This window comes from Stegostoma tigrinum, chromosome 6, assembly GCF_030684315.1.
Source record: "Stegostoma tigrinum isolate sSteTig4 chromosome 6, sSteTig4.hap1, whole genome shotgun sequence".
Classification (NCBI taxonomy): domain Eukaryota; kingdom Metazoa; phylum Chordata; class Chondrichthyes; order Orectolobiformes; family Stegostomatidae; genus Stegostoma; species Stegostoma tigrinum.
This window is the reverse complement of record NC_081359.1, coordinates 105,711,920-105,739,841: the sequence shown is the minus strand read 5'-3', so window position 1 is coordinate 105,739,841 and position 27,922 is coordinate 105,711,920. Positions and strand designations below refer to the sequence as shown.

General features: G+C 43.8%; 1 protein-coding gene and 1 long non-coding RNA gene across 2 annotated transcripts in view; one reads left to right on the top strand and one right to left on the bottom strand.

Annotated features, from left to right (window-relative positions):
- pak1 (p21 protein (Cdc42/Rac)-activated kinase 1) overlaps window positions 1–372 on the bottom strand; it is a 213,678-nt gene extending 213,306 nt beyond the window's left edge. Inside the window, exon 1 of the mRNA XM_048532347.2 lies at window positions 165–372. The gene's annotated coding sequence lies outside the window, so the exon portion shown is untranslated. The remainder of the gene's footprint in view (window positions 1–164) is intronic.
- Window positions 38–27,879, top strand: LOC125453161 (uncharacterized). Its single transcript, XR_007247711.2, has 3 exons — window positions 38–192; window positions 19,273–19,383; window positions 26,045–27,879. It is a non-coding gene; the product is annotated as an uncharacterized LOC125453161 (long non-coding RNA).
- Window positions 27,880–27,922: the final 43 nt, after the last annotated feature.

The window sequence follows — 27,922 nt, the reverse complement described above, 5'->3', positions numbered from 1 at the left end:
TGGCGACGGCTCCCTGGGAGCGCGCGGTTGTCCCGGAGACGGTCGCCAGCAGGCGCGAGGCGGGGCCGGTTCGCCAACGTCCCTTGGTTGGACGGTTCGAATCTGCCGTTCGAAGTCAGTTAGGGTGAAGGAGGAGGAGGGGAGCCGAAAAACACGTTCCTCACCTCCCGCCGCCCGCTGACGAGAAGCTGGGTAAGTGGCCTCGTTCGCTTCCAAATGTAGTCTCTCGCGATGTCGCTGTGATCCCGGCGGCGCTGCTGGTTTGTTCTTACGCTCTGTTTCTATCCTTCACTCCCCGCTGCCCGGTGCTGGATGCCGCTCCTCTCGTTGTCAGGCCGGCCGGCTCAACCTAACCTGCCTAGGTCCGCCCCACGTGTTCCTACTTCCTATTGGTCCCCACGCCCATAACACCGGCTTCAGTTGGCTGTAACCCACGTCAATCAAAGACCATCCCCGCCCCCTCGTCACGCAGGTTTGATTGACGAGTGGACCGGAAGTGGCTTCGCTTCATGATCAGCGCATTACATCATTGCAGTTTCTTAAAGGGCCAGGGCAGTGGGTGTGTTTTGAAACTATTCCTCTCTGCAAGAATTTAGGCTAATAGCAGAATGGTGCAGGTGCTGACATTCGCAACCATCTGTAGGAAAATTCACCAAAGATCCTGCAACAGCACTTTCAAAACCCACAAACATACCAAAGAACTGCAGATATTGGAAAGCAGAAACAAAGACAAAAACTCAACAAATCTGGCAACAACTGTGGAGAGAAGCAGAGTTTTCAGGTCCCCTGACTCTTCTTCAGAACATTTCAGTTCCCCTGACTCTTCTTCAGAACATTTCAGTTTTGTTCCTGAAATAATTGCACAGAGGCCAGTGTCCTATCACCAAGTCGTCCCGAATTTACCTGTATCAGAGATAACTGCAGATGCTGGAGAATCCGAGATATCGGGGGGCTGATTCTGAGCTGGCTGGCCACAGCCGACCGTGCACAGGTAAATTCGGGATAACAAAGTGTGGAGCTGGATGAACACAGCAGGCCAAGCAGCATCTTAGGAACACATGTTCATCCAGCTCCACACTTTGTTATCCCAAATTTACCTGTGCACGGTCGGCTGTGGCCAGCCAGCTCAGAATCAGCCCCCCTGACCTGAGGAGATTCTGAATCCCCCGTTAAAATTGGTCAGCTAGTGGCTCCTGATTGGCCCAGTTTAAGAACCACAGTCAAGGTACTCATAGTCAACAAGGTCCATCTGGTCCAATCACTAGAGTTCCCTCAAAACTCACAACCAGTTCCATTGTGAAGGACGAGAGCAGCAGATACATGGTCACACCACCACCTACCAGGTCCCCTCTAAGCCACTTGCCATCCTGATTCAGAAACATATTGCTGTTTCTTCAGTATCACTGAGTCAAAATTCTGGGATTCTCTCCCTAACAGTATTATGGGTCAACCTACGAAAATGAAGTGCAGTGGTTCAAGCAGACAGCTCATCACCACCCTGTGATGGGAAACTGGGGATGCACAATAAATGCTGGCCCAGCACAAGTAAATAAAAAAGAAAATCTGATGTGAACAGTTTGTAATGGAATTATTCGCTAGGTCTAGGAACAGAGTTGACATTTGATCAATAACCCTGCATTATCATGGTGGAAGATTTGCAGGACAGCAGTCTTGCCATGTAGACAAAATCAGAAGTCACATGACACCAGGCTATAGTCCAACAGGTTTATTTGAAATCACAAGTTTTTGGATGGCTGCTCCTTCATCTGACTGAGATTCATAGAATCCCTACAGTGTGGAAACAGGCCATTCAGCCCAACAAGTCCACACTGACTCTCCAAAGAGCATCCCACCCAGACTCACCCTCATAACCTATTCCTGTATTTCCTATGGCTAATCCATTTAAATTACACATCTCTGAACACTATGGGCAATTTAGTAAGGCCAATCCACGTAACCTGCACATCTTGGGGAGGGAACCAGTGCACCTGGAGGAAATTGACACAGACACAGGGAGAATGTACAAACTCCACACAGACAGTCGCCCAAGGCTGGAATTGAACCCAGGTCCATGGTGCTGTGAGGCAGCAGTGCTAACCACTTAGCCATCGTATCGCCCACCCCAATCCAACACCAGCACATCCACATCATTGCCAAGTAGACAAAGCAATGGTTGGCAGGACTACACCATCGCCATAGTGACAGCTGCCACTAGTTGTGGGTCCAGGCAACTTTGCCAGTAGTTAATAAAGTGTGAAGCGGGATGAACACAGCAGGCCAAGCAGCATCTCAGCACAAAAGCTGACGTTTCGGGCCTAGACCCTTCATCAGAGAGGGGGATGGGGTGAGGGTTCTGGAATAAATAGGGAGAGAGGGGGAGGCGGACCGAAGATGGAGAGAAAAGAAGATAGGTGGAGAGGAGAGTGTAGGTGGGGAGGTAGGGAGGGGATAGGTCAGTCCAGGGAAGACAGACAGGTCAAGGAGGTGGGATGAGGTTAGTAGGTAGGAAATGGAGGTGCGGCTTGAGGTGGGAGGAAGGGATGGGTGAGAGGAAGAACAGGTTAGGGAGGCAGAGACAGGCTGGGCTGGTTTTGTGATGCAGTGGGGGGAGGGGATGAGCTGGGCTGGTTTTGGGATGCGGTGGGTGAAGTCCACATTGATACCATTGGGCTGCAGGGTTCCCAAGCGGAATATGAGTTGCTACCCCCTTTGTCTGTAGGAAGTGGGAGGAATCGAATGAGAAGTTGTTGAGGGTGAGGACGAGTTTGGCTAGGCGGATGAGGGTGTCAGTGGAGGGGGGCTGGTCGGGCCTGCGGGACAGGAAGAAGTGGAGGGCCTTGAGGCTATCTGCATGCGGAATACAGGTGTATAGGGACTGGACGTCCATGGTGAAAATGAGGTGTTGGGGGCCAGGGAATTGGAAGTTCTGGAGGAGGTGGAGGGCGTGGGTGGTGTCACGGACGTAGGTAGGGAGTTTCTGGGCCAAAGGGGAGAAAATGGAGTCCAGATAGGTGGAGAATAGTTCGGTGGGGCAGGAACAGGCTGAGACAAAGAGTCGACCAGGGCAGGCAGGTTTGTGGATTTTGGGAAGGAGATAGAAACGGGCCGTGCGGGGTTGGGGAACAATGAGGTTGGAGGCTGTGGGTGGGAGGTCCCCTGAGGTAATGGGATCATGAATGGTGTTGGCCTGCCCTGGTCGACCCCTACAGCAGGGGCAAAAGCAGGAGCGTGTCCTGGTCAGCAAGAACCAAGTAGTAGCTGTAGTGCAACGGTTTCACCTTGCTTTAAAGAAAATCTAGATGCAGTTTCTTGCCATGGTTGGACTATATATAAAACCATCCTCCATGAATGGGCATCAGATCTTGCTTCTGTACATGAAATATTTGGGCTTACACTTTGGCCATCAGGCAATACAGAAAGGGTTATCTTTCAGACATTAAACTGATGCACTGTCTGTTCTCTTGTAGATCTGACAGATACCATCGTTCTATTTTGCAGACGAGCAGAGGATTTCACCCTAGAAGGCCTTCTTGATCAGTAGTTACTGACCTGATGTACAACTCTGTTTCGTGTTCCACTGATACTGCCTGCCCTTCTGTGTTTCCAACATTTTTGTTTTCGTTTTCAACTTCTAGCATCTGCAGTATATGAACATACAAGTTAAGAGCAGGCAAGGGCCAATCTTGCCTTGAGCCTGTTCTGTCATTCAGTAAAATTGTTACTGATGTAATTGTCCCCTATACCCATCAACCCCAGATAAATATCCTTTTGCTTAACAAGAATCTATCTACTTCTGTCTCAAAAATATTCAAGAACTCACTCCCACAGTCTTTTGAAGCAGTTTTCCTGTATTTTACTACTGTTGCAGTTAATCCTCACCATCCAGCACTCAACGAACAATGCTGAGACAAACTATGTGAGCTGTATGTCAATGCTGTTTGTAGGAGATACTTGTGTATACGGCATTTGGGTTCAGGACAGCTATTTATACCACAATACAAACAATGGAAACAGTCCTTCAAATATATCTTGTTACCAACAAAGAATATTGGGATGATATTCTGAAAGACTTTGTAGAAAATCCAAGTGCTTTCTGATGGAAAGGTAAAAATATGTAGTGTTCGAATAACTTTCATGTAAATCGCTTTCCTAATTACTTCTCGTAGGGAGAATGTTCAATAGAAACCAGTGGTGATTACATTAAGGGATTTTCAAACTCCTCACATGTTAGTCTTGGCAACTACTGCACCAGGTTGAGCTCTTGTACAACTGAGGCAACTTTATTAACTTTGCAATTGGTCAGTTGCTCAGAACCTGAAGATCGTTGTAAAGAAAGACGCATTACCAAAGCTTTGCATTGCTCTCATCGATAAACAGATACCTATGATATTACCACTGATTTGTACCAAGAAAGGATAGATCAGGGTTTTTTTTAAAAGGCACGAGGTTAAATAAAGAGTCCAACAGGATTTGGGGGTTTAGATACATAGCACTATAAAATGTACGAACAGGCACAGAAAATGGTCAACAAGGCCAATGGAATGCTGGCCTTCATATCTAAAGGACTGAAGTATAAGGACACAGATGTTATGCTGCAGTTGTATACAACTCGAGTCAGACTCCATTTAGAGCACTGAGGGAAGTTTTGGGCATCGCACCTTCAGAAGGATGTTTTGTCCCTGGTCAATGTAGGTTTCCAAATATGATACCTGGATTTCAAGAGTTAACTTTTAAAACAGATTAGACAAATTAAGCCCATATTCCCTAGAATTTAGAAGGTTAAAGGGTGATCTAATTGAGGTTTTCAGGATATTAACAGGGAAAAACAAGGTAAGCAAAGAAAAACTATTTCCACTATTAAGGATTCTAGAACGGGGAGGCATAGAATAAGAATTTGTTGAGACCATTCAGGAGAAATGCTTGAAAGTATGCAAAGAGGGTCGGGACCGTCTTCCTCAAGTGGTGGTCAGTGCTAATTCAGTTGTGAGATTTAAATCTGAGATGAATACACTTTTATTAAGCAAGAAGATCAAGGGAAATGGGCCCAAGGCAGGCATATGGAGTTAAACCACAGATCAGCCATGATCGTTTTGAATGACAGAGCAGGCTCAAGGGGCTGAATGGCCTATTCCTGTTCCTATGTTAGTTCCCTTCTAACCACTCACTAACCTTCTTTGGACCTATATTGCAATTCCTTCACTGTCAGTGGGTCAATATCCTGAAACTCCCTGCCAATCAGCATTACACCTCAAGAACAGCAATGGTTCAATAAATCATCTCTCACACTACCTTCTCAAAGACAGTAACTGCTGGTCCAGCCAGCAACAACTACATCCCAAATAAAAAGGAAGAATGCCAAATTTCGTGGCATTTTTGCATATTTCTTGACAATTGCAAAATGAAAATTTTGGCAACATACCTCTGTCTTCACTAAATTTGCAAAGTATTTTCCAATAGTGCTATTTCTAAATCAGCAAAAATTATATCTATTCAGGCTGCATTTGTGGCTGACATTTTGCTGCATTTTCAGATTTGCCATCTTTTCGCTAAGATGTCATCCTGAAGCTATGTCCAGAGGACGTAATGATTTGCAAAAGTGTCCAGAAGAGTATTTCTGGAGGAGGAAATTTAAACAGCAAAAGCATGTAAATAAGATACCTGCAAATTTTATTTTCTTCAACAAACAATTCCTCAGATCTACAGTAAGTCATAGGTTATAGTGGGCCATTTAGAAAACTTAATGTGATCAAGCTGAATAAACATGGTACAAAAACAGAAATACTGGAGAAAGTCAGCAGGTCTGGCAATATAAGTGAAGAGAAAGGAGAGTCAACATTTTAGGTCCAGCGACCCTTCATTAGAACTAGCAGTAGTTTGGGGTGGGGGGGTGGTGGTGGCAGAATGGTATATATCCTGAAGACAGGGGTTGAGGAGGAGTGCTTATGGAATGGAAGAATTGGTGGAGATAGACAGTAAGTAAATAATAGAATGGATAATGCTATGCCAGGAAAGAAGAAAAGCTGATAATGAGGACCATATATATGTGAAGATGGGTTTGCTGTACTGAAAGTAGCCCATGTGATGCCAAGGCCTGAGATCTAAAGGTGGGTAAAGCATGTAGAAGAAGGTGATGAGGCCCTCAAAATATTGAACTTGAGATTGAAACCTAAAGGCTGCTGGGTCCCCAAGCCACAAATGAACTAGTATTCTTCCAGCTTGTACTGAACCTCACTAAAGCAATCTCAGGCTCAAAGCAAAACTTATGGCCAGAGAACACAGTGGTGTGTTAAAGTGACAGGCAACTGGAAACTTGAGTTCATTATTGCCAACAGAATTAGGTGTTCTGCAAAGCAGTCACCCAACTTCATTTCCTCTCTTCAGTGTAGAGGAGGTCATGATGTGTGCAGCGATTACACTGGATGAGATTGAATGAAATGCAGGTACATGACTGCTTCATCTAAAATGTGTGTGAAGTCTTGGGTTGGTGAACAGGGAAGAAATGAATGGGTTTATTACACTTCCTATGATTGTGCCACGGGAGTGTGGGGAGGTGTTGGGAGGGAACTATCCCTGCAGAATGCTGACAAGGGAAGGGAGGGGAATTTGTGTCTGGTGATGGCATCCCATTGGACATGGCAGAAATGGTGCCTTACAATCCTTTGGATGCAGAGGGTGGTAGTGTGGAAAGTGAGGACCAGAGGCCCCCTATCAATGTTGTGGGAGGAAAAGAAGGGCTGAGGGCAGAAATGCGGGAAATGTGTTGGACACAACTGAGGCCCTCTCAACCATAGTGGCAAGGAATTCTCAGTTGAGGAAAAAGGTCGATATCCACAGATGCTGCTGGACATCCTTAGTTTCTTCAGTGTGTCTGGAAAACAGGTTTAGGGACAATTTGGAAAACATTTTTCACCCAGAGGGTCTAGCAAGCAATGCCTGGGAGTGTAGTTAAGTCAGGAACCTCAACCTTTTAAAAAGTACGAGTGAACACTTGAAGTGACATAACATTCAAAGATATGGGCCTACTTCAGAGAAGTGGGACTACTGTATTTAGTAGTGTATTTTGACGGTACATTGCAATGGGTGGAAAGGCCTCTTCTAGACTGTATGATTCTATTTCTGAGGATCTTCTATAGAAAGTAGCATCACCAGAACAGATGCAATGGAAATGGAGAAACTGGGAGAATGGAATAGAGTCTTTACAGGAAGCAGGGTGTGAGACTGTATAGTCCAGGTAATTGTGGGAGTCAGTAGGTTTGTAGTGGATGAAGATGGCAGCAGGATGGAAATTGGAAGTGAAATTAACCAATTTTTCCAGTTCTAGACAAGAGAGGGAATCTGCACCAATGATGTGCTGGTTAAAGAGATGTGGGGAGCGACAAGGAATGTGTGACGTACCCCACAAAGAGACAGGTGTAACGTGGGCTCATGCAGATACCCATGGTCACTCCTTTGATCCAAAGAAAATGAGAGGAGTTAGAGGAGAGTCAACATGTATTTGAGAAGGGGAAATCATGTGTGACTAATTTATTAGAGTTCTTTGAGGAAAAAAGCAAAATAAAAGTCAACCAGTAGATGTACTGTACTTAAAATTCCAGCAGGCATTTGTCAAGTTTCCATATCAAAGGTTACTATACAAAAAAAAAGCTCATGGTGTAGATGGTAAAATATTAGCGCGGATTAAAAATTGTTTTGCAAATTGAAGACATAGGGTGTACATAATTGGGACGTTTTTGAACAGGCACTTTGCGACGAATTGTATACCACAGGGATCAAATATTGGGGGCTCAATTATTTATAATCTATATAAATTGCACTGCTAATTCTTGTATTCTTATGTTCTTAGGAAGGCACCAAATGTATGGCTGAAAATTGTGCTACTTACATAAAAATAAGTAGGAAGGTAATAAAAACTGAAAGTACTGGAGGAACTCAACAAGTCTTGCAGCATCTGTGGAAGGGTTAAAAAGTTACCATTTCAAATCTAATATCTTCTGGAGAGATGGTGTTATTTCAGCAGGAAAGATTGGACTGCCAGGTTAGTCCATTGGAGCTTAGAAGAATGAGAGGTGATCTTATTGAGCCATGTAAGATATTGGGGATTTGACAGAGTGGATGCTGAAAGGATGCTTCCTCTTGTGGGAGGGATTAGAACTAGGGAACACAATTTAAAATTAGAGAGTGTTCTCCATTGAAGACAGAGAAGGAATCTTTTCTCTCAAAGGGGTGTTAGTCTGTGGGCCTCTCTTCCTAAGACAGCAGTGAAGTTGGGCTCATTTAATATCTTTAAGGCAGTGTTAAGGAGTTTCTTGACTAACAAGGGTATCCAACCTCCCCACCTATACTCTCTCCACCTATCTTCTTTTCTCTCCATCTTCGGTCTGCCTCCCCATCTCTCCCTATTTATTCCAGTTCCCTCTCCCCATCCCCCTCTCTGATGAAGGGTCTAGGCCCGAAACGCCAGCTTTTGTGCTCCTGAGATGCTGCTTGGCCTGCTGTGTTCATCCAGCCTCACATTTTATTGTCCAAGAGCATTGATTGCAGGGAATTTAGAGTTGAGGCCATAGACAGATCAGCCATTATCTTGTTGAATAGCAGAGCAGGCTCAAAGGACTAAATGGCCTACTGGTCCTAATTCATATGTCTGTATATTTGTTCATAGCATAGGACCAGGAGAAAGCCATGAAGTTCTTTAAAACCATTCCATCCTTCAATAATACCACATCAGGGGCCTGTCTCCAAATTGTCACCTAACACAACACCAGCAATTTCAAAATCAATGATTAATCCAACATGAATTACTGTTTGTTGAAAAGTGTTCCAAACTGGTACCATTCTCACAGTGGACAGCTGTTCTCTTACCAAACCATAGGTCTGTTCTGTCTAGAGAGTTGACTGATGGTGGTTTAACCTAAGGGTCACCATACCTCAGGCAAAAAGAGAGGATGAGAAAGAGAATCCTTCATGGTAACCTCAGCCGGTGCTGGAATTGAACCAACACTGCTTAATCACTCTATATTGCAAAATAGTTGTCCAGCCAACTGAACTATCCTAATTTAATAGGTGAATGGCATGAGTGAGAGCCATTGAATGAAGATGCTGCATGTGATAGTGAGATTTGTAGACTATGTGACTCTGGGAATGGAAGAAGGAGCAGAGTTAGGGTGAGTGTGAAGTAACAGGGAGAAAATGGTGGCATTTACCCTATATGAGGCTAAAGATCATTGCCTACTTGCAGAAGTGTATGTTCCTCCAGACTATGGACACCGCACTGATCCCAGTGGCAACTTCAGACTAGGCTGGCAGCATTTAAATTCAATATTAATTTCAGATTTATTAGTTGAATTTACAAAACCAATCTCAGTGTTGTCTTTGTCATAAAAACCTACCTGGTTCATTCATGTCCATTAGGGAACCAAATTTGCCATCTTTAGCCTGGGTTGGCTGATGTAACTGAAGACCCCCGTCTCTAACAGGGCTGTCAACTGCCTTCTGAAATATCCTAGCAAACTATCAAGTTACACTCAAGAAAGCAAGGCACTGCCACCTCAAAGGCAGTCAAAGACAAAAATAATCTCCGGTCTCATCGTATCATTGTATATTAAAAAATGCAACAAAAGTTTAGTTTTGTGAGTGCTGCCGCCTTGTGGCCTATACTTTATTGGCAAAGAATACTGGTTAAATCCAACCCATCCTTATTGCAGGATGCTAAGTAACGTAGCCGGAATGTTTTAAAAATCTGGAATTAAGAGTCTTGGTAGTGGAGTTTGAAGTTTCCTGTTCAGAGCACAATCCTCACCACCCTCAGCACTTCTTGGAAGTTATGTTCAACGTGAAGAATTACTGATTCATCAGACAAGGGAACTAGTTGGTAATTGACAGGACGTTCCCTTGCCCATGTTGGACCTGCGAGTGGCGCGAGCCGGGCGGACATGAGGTCAGGGCAGAGAGGCAGTTAGGAAGGTAAGTGAGTGCTATTTAAGTACTTACCTCGAAGCCAGCGGGTCCTTTTTGCAGCGGAGTGCTATTTAAGTAGGTGTGTTCTTAGCCCCAGGTCCTACACGGTAGGTCCTCCCTCCCACCCTCCTCCTCTAACCTAATTAAGAGTCCACAGACTCACAGCAAACACACAAGGGCTGAGGGAAGTGCCTGGTGAGTAAAGTGCGAGTTTTCATTGAAGAGGCTCAGTGAGGAGATTGCGCCACTGTTGAAGAGGGTGAAGACATGACTGCCAAGCTGATTCAGTGTGCTGCATGCATGATGTGGGAGGTCAGGGACACTGATGATGTTTCTGGCTCCTATAGCTGTGGTAAGTGTGTACACAGTCAACTTCTGAAGGAGGTTGTTGCAGCACCGAAGAAAGAACTAGAAGACCTCAGGCTCATCCGAGAGAATGAGAATTTTCTGGACAGGACCTTCAGCAAGGTCACTACATCGAAGATACCTGAAGAGAGAAGGGGGATGTCGATGACAAAGGAAGACATGATTGAAGTACAAGAGACCCCAGGGGAAGCACCTATTGTAAACGGGCTGACTGTCTTAGAAACTGCCGAGACAGACGACACTGCCAGTCCGAGAGGTGGACAGGTCTGCGAGTCAAAAATTGCTGTAGAGGCAGAGCCGAGAAGTCAAACATCATGGAGAGCTGTGGTAATAGGGGACTCCATTGTGAGAGGGACTGACAGGGGTTTCTGCGGCAACAGGTGAGATTTGAGGATGGTGTGTTGCCTTCCTGGTGCCAGGATCCAGGACGTCACTGATAGAGTGCAGAGAATCCTCAAGGGTGAAGGTGAAGACCCAGAGGTGGTGGTGCATATCGGCACTAATGACGTCGGGAAGAAAAGGAGGAGCATTCTACAACGGGACTTCAGAGAACTCGGAAGAAGGCTGAAAAGCAGGACTTCCAGGGTGGTTATCTCTGGTTTGCTTCCAGTTCCTCGGGCTGGAGAGGGCAGGAACAGAGAGATAATGGACCTGAACGTGGCTGAGGGACTGGTGTCGGAAGCGAGGATTTAAATTCTTGGATCACTGGGGTATGTTTTGGGGTAAAAATAAATTGTACAGAAGGGACGGTTTGCATCTTAATAATCAGGGGACCAGTTTTCTGGCAGGCAGGTTTGCCACTGCAACACAGGTGTGTTTAAACTAAGTGATGGGGGGAGGGGCCAAACTGGAAATTTAAGAATGAAGTTAAAGGGAAAGTGAGAATAAGAGAAGTTAAGAAGGACAACAGAATCAACAGAGCAGAAAACTCAAGAAGGGATTGTACAGTATGGCCAAGTGAAATAGGGATTGATAGGAAGGGTGAGGGGAGAAACAAATTAAAAATATTATATATGAATGCACGAAGCATAAGAAATAAGGTGGGTGAGCTTGAGGCTCAGTTGGAAGTTGGCAAGTATGATGTTGTGGGGATAACTGAGACGTGGCTTCAAGTGGACAGGGCCTGGTAAATGAATATTCAAGGCTATACGTGCTATCAAAAGGACAGACTGATGGGCAGAGGGGTGGGGTAGCCCTGTTGGTGAGGAATGATATTCCCTTGCGAGGGAGGACATAGAGTCAGGAGATGTAGAGTCAGTATGGATAGAGCTGAGAAATTCTAAAGGTAGAAAGACCCTAATGGGAGTTATCTACAGGCCCCCAAACAGTAGTCAGGAGGTAGGGTGCAGGTTGAATCAAGAGTTGAAATTGGCCTGTCACAAAGGTATCACTGCAGTTGTTATGGGAGATTTCAACATGCGGGGAGACTGGGAGAATCAGGATGGTACTGGACCCCAAGAAAGGGAGTTTGTGGAGTGCCTCCGAGATGGATTCTTAGAACAGCTGGTACTGGAGCCTACCAGGGAGGAGGCAATTCTGGAATGGGGGTTGTGCAATGAACCGGATTTGATCAGGGACCTCAAAGTAAAGGAGCCATTAGGAGGTAGTGGCCATAATATGATAAGTTTTAATCTGCAGTTTGAGAGGGAGAAGGGAGAATCGGAAGTGTCAGTATTGCAGTTGAATAAAGGGAACTACGGAGCTATGAGGGAGGAGCTGGCCAACGTTTAATGGTACAATACCCTATCAGGGATGGCAGCGGAACAACAATGGCAGGTATTTCTGGACATAATGCAGAAGGTGCGGGATCAGTTCATTCCAAAGAGGAAGAAAGATCCTAAGGGGAGGCAGGGGGCAGCCGTGGCTGACGAGGGAAGTTAAGGACTGTATAAAAATAAAGGAGAAGTATAACATAGCAAAGATGAGCGGGAAGCCAGAGGACTGGGAAGCTTTTAAAGAGCAACAGCGGATAACTAAAAAGGCAATACACAGAGAAAAAATGAGCTATGAAGGAAAACTGGCCAAAAATATAAAGGAGGATAGTAAAAGCTTTTTTAGGTATGTGAAAAGAAAAAAAATGGTTACGACTAAAATTGGGCCCTTGAAGTCAGAAACGGGTGAATTTATTATGGGGAACAAGGAAATGGCAGATGAGTTGAATAAGTACTTTGGATCTGTCTTCACTAGGGAAGACGCAAGCAATCTTCCAGATGCAGTAGTGGCTGAAGGACCGAGAGTAATGGACAAACTGAAGGGTATTTATATTAGGCAGGAAATGGTGTTGGATAGACTCTTAGGTCTGAAGGCTGATAAGTCCCTGGGACTGATGGTCTGCATCCCAAGGTACTTAAGGAAGTGGCTCTAGAAATTGTGGACGCGTTGGTAATTATTTTCCAAGGTTCTATAGATTCAGGATCAGTTCCTGCGGATTGGAGGGTGGCAAATGTTGTCCCACTTTTCAAGAAAGGAGGGAGAGAGAAAACAGGAAATTACAGACCGGTTAGCCTGACGTCAGTGGTGGGAAAGATGCTGGAGTCAATTATAAAAGATGAAATTATGACTCATTTGGATAGTAACAGAATAGGTCAGAGTCAGCATGGATTTACGAAGGGGAAATCGTGCTTGACTAATCTTCTGGAATTTTTTGAGGATGTATCTATGAAGATGGATAAGGGAGAGCCAGTGGATATAGTGTACCTGGACTTTCAGAAAGCCTTTGACAAAGTCCCGCATAGGAGATTGGTGAACAAAATTAGGGCACATGCTACTGGGGGCAAAATACTGAGTTGGATTGAAAATTGGCTGGCTGACAGGAAGCAAAGATTAGTGATAAATGGGTCCCTTTCGGAATGGCAGGCAGTGACCAGTGGGGTACCACAAGGTTTGGTGCTGGGACCGCAGCTGTTTACGATATATTAATGATATAGACAAAGGCATTAGAAGTAATATTAGCAAATTTGCTGATGACACACAAAGTTGGGTGGCAGTGTGAAATGTGAGGAAGATGTTATTAGAATACAGGGCGACTTGGACAGGCTAGGTGAGTGGACAGATGCATGGCAGATGCAGTTTAGTGTGGATAAATGTGTGGTTATACACTTCGGTGGCAAGAACAGGAAGGCAGATTACTATCTCAATGGAGTCAAGTTAGGTAAAGGGGAAGCACAACGAGATCTAGGTGTCCTTGTACATCAGTCAATGAAAGCAAGCATGCATGTACAGCAGGTAGTGAAGAAAGCGAATAGCATGCTGGCCTTCATCACAAGAGGAATTGAGTATAGGAGCAAAGAGGTCCTTCTGCAGCTGTACAGGGCCTTGGTGAGACCGCACCTGGAGTATTGTGTGCAGTTTTGGTCTCCCAATTTGAGGAAGGACATTCTTGCTATTGAGGGAGTGCAGTGTAGGTTCACAAGGTCAATTCCCGGAATGGTGGGACTATCATATGTTGAAAGATTGGAGTGACTGGGCTTGTATACTCTTGAGTTTAGAAGGATGAGAGGGGATCTGATTGAGACGTATAAGATTATTAAGGGATTGGACACTCTGGAGGCAGGAAGCATGTTTCTGCTGATGGGTGAGTCCAGGACCAGAAGACACAGTTTAAAAATAAGGGGTAGTCCATTTAGAACAGAGTTGAGGAAAAACTTCTTCACCCAGAGAGTGGTGGATATATGGAATGCTCTGCCCCAGTAGGCAGTGGAGGCCAACTCTCTGGATGCTTTCAAGGAAAAGATAGTAGCTCTTAAAGATAGTGGAATCAAGGGTTATGGAGATAAGGCAGGAACAGGATACTGATTGAGGATGATCAGCCATGAGCATAATGAATGGTGGTGCTGGCTTGAAGGGCCAAATGGCCTACTCCAGCACCTATTGTCTATTGATACCATGACACTACATGGGGTCTGGAGTCAATGTTCAAGACGACTCCCTCCTGGCTGTGTACCATTGTGCCACCACATATGGTGGATCTGTCCTGCCAATGGAACAGGACATCAAGGGATGGTTTTGATGGAGTCTGGGACAATGTCCATAAGTATGATTCTGTGACTGTGTCAGGCTGTTCCTAGACTGGTCTGTGAGAAGACTCTCCCAATTTTGTACAAGTCCCAGATTTGAATAAGAAGGAATGTTAAGGTCAATATTTCTGGCAAGTAACACAGCTCCTGACTCCTCAGAGCCTCTCCACCACTTACAAGTCAAATTTCAGAAATGTGATATAATAACCTCCTCCTGCCTGGATGAGTCCAGCACTGAAGAAGCTCAACACTGTCCAGGACGAAGCAGCCTACTTGATTGGTAACTCATCCAACTCATCCATCACCAGGCAGGTGATGGCCTAGTGGTATTAGAACATAGAACAGTACAGCACAATACAGGCCCTTCGGCCCACAACATTGTGCTGATCTATTATTCTACTCTAAGATCAAACTACCCTGCATACCCTACATTTTACTATCATCCATCTGCTTATCCAAGTCCCTAATGTATCTGACTCCGCTACCACCGCTGGCAGCACATTGTGCGCACCCACCACTCTGTGTAAAGAACCTACCTCTGACGCCTCCCCTATACCTTCCTCCATTCACCTTAAAATTATGCGGCCTCATAATAGTCATTTCTGCCCTGGGAAAAAGTCTCTGGCACTCCACTCTATCCATGCCTCTCATCATCTTGGAAACCTCTAACCTGTCACCTCTCATCCTTCTTCACTCCAATGAGAAAAGCCCTTGCTCCCTCATCCTTTCTTCATATGACCTGCCCTCCAGTCCAGGCAGCATCCTGGTAAATCTCCCCTGCAACCTGTCTCAAGATTCCACATCCTTCCTGTAACGAGGTGACTAGAACTGAACATTATATTCCAAGTGCGGTCTAACCAGGATTTTATAGAGCTGCAGCATAACTTCACGGCTCATAAACTCAATTCCCCTGCCAATGAAAGCCAACACATCATACACCTTCTTTACAACCTTATCAACTCGGGTGACAACTTCAAGGGATCTATGGAAGTGGATCCCAAGATCCCTCTGTTCCTCCACACTGCCAAGAATCTCATCACTAACCTTCTATTCTGCATTCAAATTCAACCTTCCAAAATGAATCACTTCACACTTTTCTGGGTTGGATTCCATCTCCCACTCCTTTGCCCAGCTCTGCATCCTGTCAATGTTCCGTTGCAACCTACAACAGCCCTCCATGCTGTCCACAACTCCACCAACCTTCGTGGCATCGGTAAACTTACTAATCCACTGCTCCACTTCCACATCCAAGTCATTTATAAAGATCACAAATGGCAGAGGCCCCAGAACAGAGCCCTGTGGAACACCATTGGTCACCGAACTCCAGGCTGTATTATCGATGAACTGTAAATCCAAAGACCTAGATAATGTTCTGGGGACCCAGATTTGAATCCCGCCACAGCAGATGGTGAAATTTGAATTCAATAAATATCTGGAATTAGGAATCTAATGATGACCGTGAATCCATTGTCGATTGTTGGGAAAACCCCATCTGTTTCACTAATGTCCTCTAGCGAAGGAAACTGCCATCCTTACCTGGTCTGGTCCACATGTGACTCCAGACCCACAGCAACGCAGTTGACTCTTAACTGCCCTCAGGGCAAATAAAGACAGACAATAAATGCTGCCTGGTCAGCAAAGCCCTCGTCCCAAGAATGAATAAGGGGAAAAAAAATTCATTACTTCTACCACTGATGCACAGTGGTAGATGTGTGCGTACCATCTACAAGATGTGTTGCAGTAACTCACCAAGGTTCCTTCAACAGCTTCTTTCAAACCTATGAACTTTATCATCTAGTCTAGTAAGGCAAGGGAAGCAGATACCTGGGAGAACCGCCAACTACAATTTCTTCTCCAAGTTACTCATCATCCTCACCTGAGGATATATCGCTGTTCCTTCAGCACCACTGGATCAAAATCCTGAGACATTCTTCCTAACCAAATTTGTGGGTGTACCTATACCTCATGGACTGCAGCAGTCAATAAAGTTCAAGTAAAAGATTAAAAATGAACTGAAGTAAGGCTGGAGTTGGGTGATGTCCTGGAGCTGAATATATTTTTAGTGATGGCTGTGATTTCTTGAACGAAACACCAATCTTAAGAACAGACAAGCTCTGTATCTGCCAGTTGGCCAGGGTGAGAGCTGATATTATTGTCCAGGCAACCAAGCATTGTTATAAAGAAAAATGGGGCAACCTTTCTATGCCCAAACTCCTAGTGGGCATGTAGCCAGTATTGTTTCTATTAATTAAACTTCCTGTCCACATTTTATGTTGCTTCACATGCTTTAGATTTTCTTTCTTAAATGTTAAGGAGAAAAAAAGGAAAATCCAACAAACCTGCATGCAACCTCCACATGCCACGACTCATCGATGGCCTGGAGTGTTAAAAGTGGGCAGGAGCATCGATGGGAGGAGCAGCAACATGTGTCTCAACAATCGTCAAACGCGTAAAAAGCCATGATGCCGAAAAACTGGTGGGCACTCAAGTCAAGACTCATGGCATCAGAACTTTGGGTGCCAGCCCTGGCTCCTTGGCACCGAGAAAGTAGCTGGTTCAGAAAGGGTCCATTCTGCCTATTATACTTACACTGGCTGTATCTTATATTCCAGCTCTTGGTCTGTAATCCTACAGGTTTCAGCACTTCAGTTGCATATCCATGATTTTTAAAAATATGATGGGGGTTTCTACCTCTACCAGCCTTTCAGACAGTGAGTTTTTGATTCTCTTCTCTGTCTAGATGGAGAAATGACTCAGAAATCTCATTGAATCATTCTGCTCGTTACTTTAAATGCATATCTCTTTGATCTTGATCTCCACAAAGGGAACAGGTCATAGAAACATAAAGGATGGACAACAGGAAAAAGTAGGCCCAGTGGCCCTTTGCGTCTGCACCATCGTTCAATAAAATAATGGTTGATCCTTCATCTCAATGCAATTTTCCCACACTGTCTTAGATCCTTCTTAGTCACTCTATCCATGTTCCTTATCATTTTATATGTTTCAATTAAATCTCCCCTTAGCTTCATCCATTCGAAAGAAAAAGCAATCCTACCCTATAAAATCTTCCTAATAACTAAAATCTGCAATGGTCTACAAATGCTACAATGGCAACATCTTCATAAAGTGTCTCTAACATGACAATATCAATTCTGTACAGTACTTTAGCTATCCCCTAATCAGTGTTTTATGTAATTCTAATGTTACCTCTCTGCTCTTATATTTTATGTTGCAGTGGTGAAGGGAAGTATCCTGTGTGACATCAGTACTACATTAACTGTTTGTCTTGTTATCTTCAGGAATCTGAGCACAGCCTGTAATGTATCTCTGTTCTTCTGTGCTCCTCAGTTTACTGCCACTTATTGTGCATTCCCTTGCCTTATTTGCCCTCCTGAAATGTATGACCTCACACTTTTCCAGATTAAATTCTAGGCTGATATTGGGCTCCTGGTGTCTGACATTGTGTGTGTGTGTGTGTGTGTTGGCCTACTGGTATTATTGCTGCAGTGTTAATCTGCAGACCCAGGTAATGTTCTGGGGATCTGAGTTCAAATCGCATCACGGCAGATGGTGGAATTTGAATTCAATATAAAAAAAAATCTGTAATTAAGAGTCTAATGACCATGAATCCATTGCTGATTGTTGCAAAAACTCATCTGGCTCACCAATGTCCTTTAGGAAAGGAAACTGCCATCCTTGTATGGTCTGGCCTACATGTGGCTCCAGACCTACAGCAATGTGGTTGACACTTAATGCCCTCCTGGCAATTAGGGATGGGTGATAAATACTGGCCTAGCCAGCAACACCCTCATCCTGTGAATGAATTTTTTTTAAAATCTTGCATTATGGGATGTGTCCAGATTTGGGAGACCATGCTTTTGTCTTTCCAGGAACATACATATTTTGAATCCTCACTATCTCATCCTCGAATGCTTCGCATCACTCTGACACCGATTTACCTTCAAGTAGCTGTTTCCAGTCCACATTTGCCAAATCATATCTCAGATGAGCAAAATGACCCTTTCTCAAATTAAAACTTTTTTGCTTGGCCTGCCTAGATTCTTTTCAATCCCATAAATCTTTTATAAGTTTATGGTGCCAGATCTGTTGAATCTATCTACTGCAATGACAAGGAATTCACAAACTAACCATCATGAAATCGTCCAGATCCTTCAAACTGATCATTTGAAAACTGAAATTGAAAGAGATGTCACTTTTCTTGGAGATCAAGAGGAACATGAGCAAATTTGGGGAGGTGATGGTGTAATGGTGATATTACTGAACTAGTAATCCAGAAGCCCAAGATAATGTTCAGGAGACATGGGTTTGACTTCCATCATAGCAGTGGTGAAATTTGAATTCAATACAAATCTAGATTTAAAAATCTAGCTTAAAGACATCCGTGAATTAAACAATTGTTGTAAAAGTCCATCTGATTCAGTAATGTCCTTTAAGGAAGGAAATCTACCTGAACAGGCCTATGTTTGATTCCAGACCCACACCAATGTGATTGCCTCTTAATTGTTTGCTGGGCATTTAGGATTGGGCAATAAATGCTAGTCGGTGATGTCCACCTCCCGTGAATGATTTTTTTAAAAATGCCAAGCAAAAGAATGTGTGAGTTTACAAGAAAGCACAAGCTGGAGACTTCATGAATCTGTTGACATTATGAGGCTTCAAGAGTTAGAAAGTCTTATGAAGATTCAGGAGTTAGATGGGTTGAAACCAAATATCACTCAAGCAACTCATATCAAGACCAATAAGGTTAGAATTGAACTGAGATTAAAGTGACCTTCAAAGGTTAACATTGCCTTTTGGAGAACTAGCACAACTGCCAAGTAATTCTAACAAATTTTGAGATCGTTTTGGTAAAGGAATTGTCTTCTAGACTATTAAGAAGATAGCACTCAACTTTAACTTTTCAATCCCGTTGCAGACTTACAGAAGTCATGAGCAGTTCACACAGAATGACTTTGAATGGTCAACATTCTGGTATAAAAGATAGAAGACAGCAAGACACCAGATCTAACGGAAAGGGACATGTGAGGTACGGAATCTTTTATCTGGCTGAACATCATTTTAATTTTGTCAACAGCACAGATGAAAGCAATAGCAGAGGAAAGGCAGCCAAAGTTTTCAATAGACGTCTCATTTGGTTAGCTTACAATGCCAAACAAGACAGAACTAGTTTCAATACAGCAGTCTATTTGTTTCAAAACAAGAATGCAAGACGTATTGTGCCTATTTCAAAGAGTAACCCAGTTAATTCACATTTTTGTTCTTTAGTTCAATTTTTTTTATCCATATCCTTGATTTGTTTTTTCCTTCAATGTGTTTATCCAATTCCCTTTTGAAGGCTATTACCTACCAATGTACCGGGCAATCTATTCCAAATCCTACCACTCACTGCTTAAAAATATTTTTCTTCAATTAACTTCTTGTTCTTTTGCCTGTCATCTTAAATCTCTGTCCTCTGTTTGTCCTGTTGGAAACAGCTATTTACTCCTCCTTCGTCGAAATTGTTACACTTTGGACTGTTCTGAGTTAAATTTCATCTGTATCTAAAATATTCCAAAAAACTTTCACCATGACTCCCTGTTTTCTGTCCCTTAACCGATTGTACATTTATGTTTCTAATGTCCCTTTTGTCCCATGACTTCAATTTTGCTAATGGGTCTAATATGTGGTACTTTACTAAATATCTTTTGGAAGACACTAGTGTGAAAATTGAAAGGTGACAAAAAAAACTGAGCAATCAAATGCAAGGATACATAATTTGCCATAATTGCCCTATTAACAGCCCCACAGCCATTCCCAATCTGTTTTCAAATCCATCTGGGAACTCTGCCCTATCTCTGTAACCTCTTCCAACCCTACAATACTTTGAGAATTCTGTGCCCCTCTAGGATGGCTCTTGCATATCTCGTAAGCTTTGGAATTTCATTCCTTAACTTCTGCCTCTTCCTTTAAAATGCTTCTTAAAATCTGCCCCTTTGAACACGCTTTGGGTGATCCTCATAACTTTTTCTGTGGCTTGGTGCCAAATTTTGTTTCATAATCACTCCTGTGAGGCAACCTGAGATTATTTACTCCAATAAAAGATGCTGTACAAATTCAAGATTTAGTTCCCAGTGAACACTAAGTCAGCAAAAATGGTAATCTTGCAATTGTGGAAGTTGAACAATTAGTTTTGAAATAACTCCAAGAAGGTCAGTATCCCATCACCAAGTCAGCTCAGAGCCAGGCCCCAGAATGAGAAAAAACTTTCCGAATCTCCTGTTTACATTTGAGCAGATTTTCTTTTCTTTATTCATTCAATGGAATGAGAGCGTCACTGTCTAGGCCAGCATTTATTGCTCATTCCTAATTGCTCAGAGGGCATGTTACGAGTCAACCATGTTGCTTTGGGTCTGAGGTCATAGGCCAGATCAAGTAAGGGTGGCTTTTTCCTTCCCTAAAGGGCATTAGTCAACCCAGATGGGTGTTTCCAACAGTTTTGCTGCAATGGATTCATGGTCATCATTAGACTCTTAATTCCAAATATTTATTGAATTCAAATTCCACCATCCATGATTCGAATCCATGTCCTCAGAACATTTCCTGGGTCCCTTGATTAACAACCCAGTGATGATACCACTTGGCCATTGCTACCCCTCAATCTCCTGTTTATATCTGCTAGCCAGGGCTCCCTGATTAGCCCAGTTTAACAACCCCAGTCAAGGATCTCGTAGAAAATGGGATCCATCTGCCCCGGTTCCAATCATGGCAAGTTTAAAATATTTTGGCTTAGATATTTCAATGACCAGACAGTTAATATTCGAGTAATGCACATGAGCACCCTGCAGAATTCCTATCATAGCACTCTCCAAAGGAATTGAAGTTTTCACTGGGAAATTCCTCTATGCTTAGAATCCTCTGATAGCCTGCATTTAGGTCTGAGACTCTAGAGGCTCTGATGAAATGAAGTAACATAGTTACTCAGGAAACATTAGACTACTAAGTAACTATTTAACAGACTTCATTATTAGTTGAGATATCCCCCACTTCTCCCCAGACCTCTTACATCCCACAGATCCTGAACCAACCCCCAACCTCTAGGACTTGGTACACCTGACCTGCTCTTGACCTAACCACATTGCAGACCCAACCGCCCCCAATATCATCAGTCCTTCCTCCCCACACCACCTGCCTCTGTAAGAGACCTGACTGTCAACATCCCTTCCTACCACCACTGGCAGACCCCACAACTTGTGACTCCAGACCCTCTGCCACTACCCTCAGACCCAGCAAAACTCCTCCCCACATGACTGCCCAACCACCCTGCAGCCACCCCTGGTCCAGACCACTGGCCCCTTCCCACCATCGCCACATCCAAGAGCTGACACCACACCCATTGCCACTGCTCACAGACCCACTCCATCTGTCCCCTGCCAGACCCAGTTTTGTGCAACCATCCTGAATTGCCATAAATACTGGATCACTTACCTCGGCCCCTTGCCACCTTGCGTCCTGACACCCAACCGACTTGTCACCTTACTTTACCTGGCACTGTGACCCCTTACCTAGGGTTGGCAACCTACCTCACTGGCATGCTACTCTTGGCATATTAGCCAGCTGGCACCTACTTATTTGCTCACATGATGCCCTACTGTCCTGGCAGTCTATCCCCCAAGTTGACACCTTTCTGTCCCAGCACTTGAACACCGCACTTCCCTTATATACTTACCCTTTGTTAGCAGTTGTCAAAGTGGCTGTCTGGACCTTTAAATGTCAGAATACGGCAGCTGACTGACGGAAAAAGGAGCATAATTTGCATTTCTCCAACAGTTTTGCACTACGAAAGAACTGTCAGAATTTCAGTATTGCTCTGCATTTCAGAGGGAACCTTTAGTGGTGTGTACTTTCAGAAATGCAGATCTCCCTTCTTTTGTAAATAGATGGGTCAGAGTGTGAAAGTGAGTGAGATAGCCAATCCTTGGAAAATCCAGCCTTCTCCATTCTTTCACGGGAAGTGAGTATCACTGGCAAGTCTAGCATTTGTTACCCCTCTCTAATTTCCCTTGAACTGTGTGGCTTTCCATTCAGAAGGCAGTTAAGATTCATTGGCTGTAAAGTGTTTTAGGGTGCCCTGAGGTTGTGTAAAGCGCTGTACAAATACAATTTTTTTTACTATACATATCCAAATACTTGTTAACAGGGTCATTTGATAGATATATATACAGATACAGAGCAGTAATGAGCCATACTGTCCGGCACTGTGTTGGCATAATCGCTAATTTCTATCAGGTTAGTTGATTTTATGTGGGGAATTTGTAGTTTGCTTCAATCATTAAATTAGAATACTAAGGGAACAGTCACCCAGGTTAAATTTCTGATCTCTTTCCAATGGCAGAAACTATAGGTTCATACACACAAGGAGGCCATTTGATCCAATCTTCTATAGCCTTTGAAAGAGCTATTCAAATAATTTCACTGCCCTGAAGGACTTTTGAAGTGCAGTCACCATAGTAGGTAAGGTAGCAACCAATTAATGTAAAGCAAGATCCTACAGACATGCACTGGGACAATGAGGGGGTAATCTGTTTTTTAATGCTGTTGGCTGAGGGACGAATAATGGACGGTAAGAACTTACCTGCCATTTAAAATAATACTGTGGGAATCATAGTCCACCCTCAAGGGCAGATGGGTCCTTTTGCTTTAACACCTCATCTAACTGAAGTTCCTGTAAGGCAAAATAGGTTTGTGTTGAATGGGAAGACCACTTAATGTCCATCTCAGCTTCTTTTCCATTCCTCCATACTGTGATTGAGGAGGGTCTGTCTTTTCAACTTGGTATTAAATGAAATGCTCCACTGGTTGTATGTTTTGAAATCGAGTACTCTCACCTGGCACCATCATTCAATCTAAGGAGGACTTTTAGCCTGAAATGGCAAGCGTACAAAGAACTCAGTTGAAAAATGACACCAACATCATAATTTCAGCCTTTTGTTCAGAAACCACAGGCTACAGAGATCATATCTGGAGGGCAAAAAGGAGTGCAGCAGAAAGGAGGGGTTCACCTCAGAATAGTCAGATGATGCAGTTGCAGACGAGCTTCAGTGAAGATTTGGCAAGATAGACGAATCAGACATAAGATGACAGCATATTTCCTAGCAGAAGATTTTACAAGCAGGGAGATCATGTTCGAGCTGCACAGGACTTTGGATAGGCCACAGGTGAAGCACTGTGTGCAGTTCTGGTCGGTAAACTATAGAAAGGATATGATTGCAATAGTTTTGATGGGGGCTGCAAAGGAAATTCATCGGGTTGTTGCTTGGAGCATTTCAGCTATTAACAGAGACTGGATAAGCTCAGGTTGTTTTCTTCAGAGCAGAGAAGGTTGAGCAGGAACCTTGTCCAGGTGTTTAAGATTATTAGGGCCATGGACAGGGTGAATAGAATACAGCTGCTCCCCTTAGTTGAAGGGTCAAGAACAAGGGGCACACTTTTAAAGTGAAAGACAGGAGGTTTACGAGGAATTTGAAGGAAAGCATTTTCACTTAGAAGGTTGTGGGAATCTGGAATGCACTACCTGGGAGGGTAGTTATAGTGGGTTTCCTCACACCCTTAAAAAATTGTTTGGATGAACTCTTGAAGTATCGTAACTTTCAAGGCTATGAGCCTAGCACAGGAAAGTGTAACTCGTGTAGGTAGTAGTATATTTTTGTCTGTAAGGCCTATTGAGCCAAATTTGTACTGACCTCTTTTGTACTGTATGATTCTAGCTAGCTAAAAGCAGTAGCTTGCTTGTCCACATCAATGCCTGGTTGTATTTTCAAGCCCCCTTTTTATAATTATTTTTGATCATCTTATTCAGACATGTTAGGCAACGTCTTTTGGTCCAGAGGTAGAAATATTACCACTCCATCATAACAGACCTCACCATAGACCCTTTTAATATAATTTCTATTTGCACTCCTGTCAGAATTACTCACAATGAATCCAAGGATTTTCTACTACATGACATTCAGATTTTTTCATTCCACAGAGGGGATCACAGCAAGGTCAACAGTGGCTCAACAGGTGATGTGCTCCTCCATCAGGCAGAAGGTCATGGGCTTAAGAAACACTCCACAGACTTGAGCAGAAACTCTAGGCTGACCTCTGGCAGTACAGAGCTTGTGCTGCACTGTCAGAGGTGGTACTTTTCACGAGATATTAAACCAAGTGTGTGGAAAAGATCCCATAACATTATTTGAAAAAGAGTGAGTTTTCCCCCAGTAGCCTGGTCAATATTTATCTTGTAACAACATAAATAACAATTATTGGCCCAGATCTAACAAACAGGATTGAAAACCCTATTTCCATTCTCATAGATAGTGAAATAAACACTCACCTTCAGAGAAGCTCTCCAGGTGAACCTCGAGAGTGCTAAAATTCAGGAACTTACACAGCCAACAGCGGGGTGGATTATCAGTGAAACTGAACCCTTTTGTCTTGCTATGGTCTAGGATTTAAAGTTTCTGAATCCACTTTCACAGCTACTAAGAGAAGGTAAAAGTCTACAATCAGGGAAGAGAGGTGTGGCAGATAGGTAAGGGTTGGGGACTATGTGGCTGAGGTAAGATGGTAAGTGGGGTGGACTTAGGGGCTGTGATGGCAAATCTGTCAAAGGGTTACAAGTTTTGAGGATGAGGGTGATGTGGGATAGGGGTGGAATCCCTAGGGAGGAAGACTAGGGGTTTGGATGTCCATGGGTAGTGTCAGCCTTGGGGGACTGTGCTGGGTGGACTCTGGTTGGTTCTGCAGAGTGTTGTTGGGTCCAAGGAGGGATCAGGAGGACTCCAGGTTTTGGTCATGTTGAGTCCAAATGGGCTGATGTATGGGGTTTGGATGGGGAGGTCAAGGGTTTGAGTCCAGCAGGGGAAAGAGGGTGTCATTTCTAGGGGAAGGCTTAGGGAATGGGACAAAGTCACAGGTTTTGGGGTCTAGCTGTCTGTGCTGATCGGGGGATTAAGCTGATCTCCTCATCTCTGTTTTAAACGGACGATCCCTGAATTGAAAATAATACCTTCCAGTCCCTGACTTTGCCACATGGGGAAATAAACTCTCTGCATCTACCCTGTCAAGCCCCCAAGCATTTCTTATGTTTCAAGGCCCTTATGTGGTTGATTGGTGGCCACTTTAAGCACGTCATCCTGCTTGCACTGATATAGCTTTAGCTCCAGGAGGGATGAGAAAGAGCTAGCCTATCAGTGTGGGCAGCATCTCAGCTTGGTGGATGCCTCTCATTGTTCTAAACGCCAATGAGTTGTAGAACTAACTTTTCTGATGAAGGGTCTAGGGCCTTTGTGTTCCTAAGATACTGCTTGGCCTGCTGTGTTCATCTAGCTCTACACTTTGTATTCTCAGATTCTCCAGCATCTGCAGTTCCCATTATCTCTCTAGCCCTAACCTACTAAACAAATACCAAAATTGCTGGAGAAATTCAGCAGGTCCAGCAGCATCTGTGGAGAGAAAGCATTGTTAACATTTCAGGTCCAGTGACCCTTCTCCAGAACTGTTCATGAAATGTGGGCATTTCTGTCTGGGCTAGCATTTATTAGTCATCCCAAGTTTCCCTTGAGGTGGCGCCAGAGAGCTGTGTTCTTGAACTGACGAGACAGAATACAGGAAAGAAAGTGCTTGGTGGCATAGTGTAAAGATAACAATCTCTCCCTCATCATCAGCAAATCGAAAGACCTGGTCATTGCCTTCAAGAAGCAAGGGGGATGGCATGCCTTACGTCAATGGAGCTGAATTGAGGACGGTTGAGAGTATCCAGTTCCTAGGAGTGATGATCAAGAAAGTACAACAATGCCTCTACTTCCTCAGGAGTTTAAGGAAATTCGGCATGGTTTGTAAAGACTCTCACTGATTTTTATAGATGCACCACTAAAAGCATTCTATGCGGATGCATCTTGGCTCAGTACAGCAACAGCTGTGTCCAGGACCATAAGAAACTACAGAGTTGTGAACACAGCCCATTCCATCACACAAGCCAACTTTCCATCCACTGACTCCATCTACACTTCTCACTGCCCTGGGAAGGCAGCCAACATAATCAAAGACCCCTTCCACCCCGGTTATAATCTTTTCCAACCTCTTCCGTTGGGCAGAAGGTACAAAAGCTTAAACCAATGTACCAACAGATTCAAGAACAGCTTCTTCTCGGCTGAATGGACCTCTCAGATTTTAAATTTAATATTTATCTCGCTTTTTGTGTACCTTCACTGCAGCCTTAACATTGTATTCTTCGCTCTGATCTATTACCCTAATTCACTTTGTACGGTATGATCTGCCTGTACTGCACCAAAACAAAACTTTTCATTGTACCTAGGTACGTGTGACTGTAATAAATCAAAAATCAAAATCAGGGTTATATTGGAGTAGAATTTAGCTACTTCTAATGGCCCACAGTGCCTCGCTGATACCAGATTGAGTACTAAATCTGTTTCAAGACTATACCATTTCAGATGGTGACAGTACCACAAAGACAATGGTTGGTATTCTCAATATGAAGATGGGATTTTGTTTCCACAAGGACATATGCATCTTCAACAGACAGATTGGTGAGGATGAGGTTAAGTATGTTTTTCCCGTTTGTTGGTTCTCCTGCCATCTGCTTTAGACCCAGTCTAGTAGCTATGACACTGGACTAATAATGCAGGTTAATGTTCTGGTGAAGTTTGAATTGGGTAAAAATCTGAAATTAAAAAAACTAGCTATTATCAACCTTGTAAGCACTGTCAATTGTCATAATAACCCATCTGTTCTTCTGACATTACTAATGTCCATTAGGAAAGAAAATCTGTCTCTGTGACTCTAAACCCACAGCAATGTGGTGGACTCTTAACTGCCCACTGAGCAATTAGAAATGAGCAACAAATAATTGACTGGTGATGGTGCTGCTGAGCCACCCTTGATGATGGACACCAAAGTTCTCTATACCTCGTGCTTCTTCAATGTATTGTTCAACATGGAGGATTATTGAATCATTTGCTAAGGGAGTGTGGTACAAGGTAATTAGCAGGAGGTTTGCCCACCCATGTTTGACCTGATGTCATGAGACTTCAGATTGCAGACTCCCAAGACAACTCCTTATCCTCCTTTCACAGAATCGTGCAGTGCAGAAGAGGCCCTTTGGCCTATCAAGTCTGCACCAATCAAAAAACTACTGTAAATCTATTAATCCTACTTTCCATCATTTGGCCTCTAGCTTTGTATGTTGTGACATTTGAAATGCTCGTGCAAGTACTTTATAAATGCTGTGAGGTTTTCTGCCTCAACTACACTCCAGAGAGTGCATTCCAGACCCCACCCACCCTCTGGGTGAGAATCATTTTCCCGAAATCCCTCCAAACCTCCTACTTTAAATTGGTTTTGACCCTCAACTAATGGAACAGCTGCTTTCTATCTATCCTGGACATGCCCCTCATAATTTTATGCACCACAATCAGGTCACCTCTCAGCCTTCTCTGTTCCAAAGAAAACAACCCAAGCTTATGCAGCTTCTCTTCAGAGCTAAACTGTTCCATATCAGGCAACGTCCACTTCTGCACTCCAAG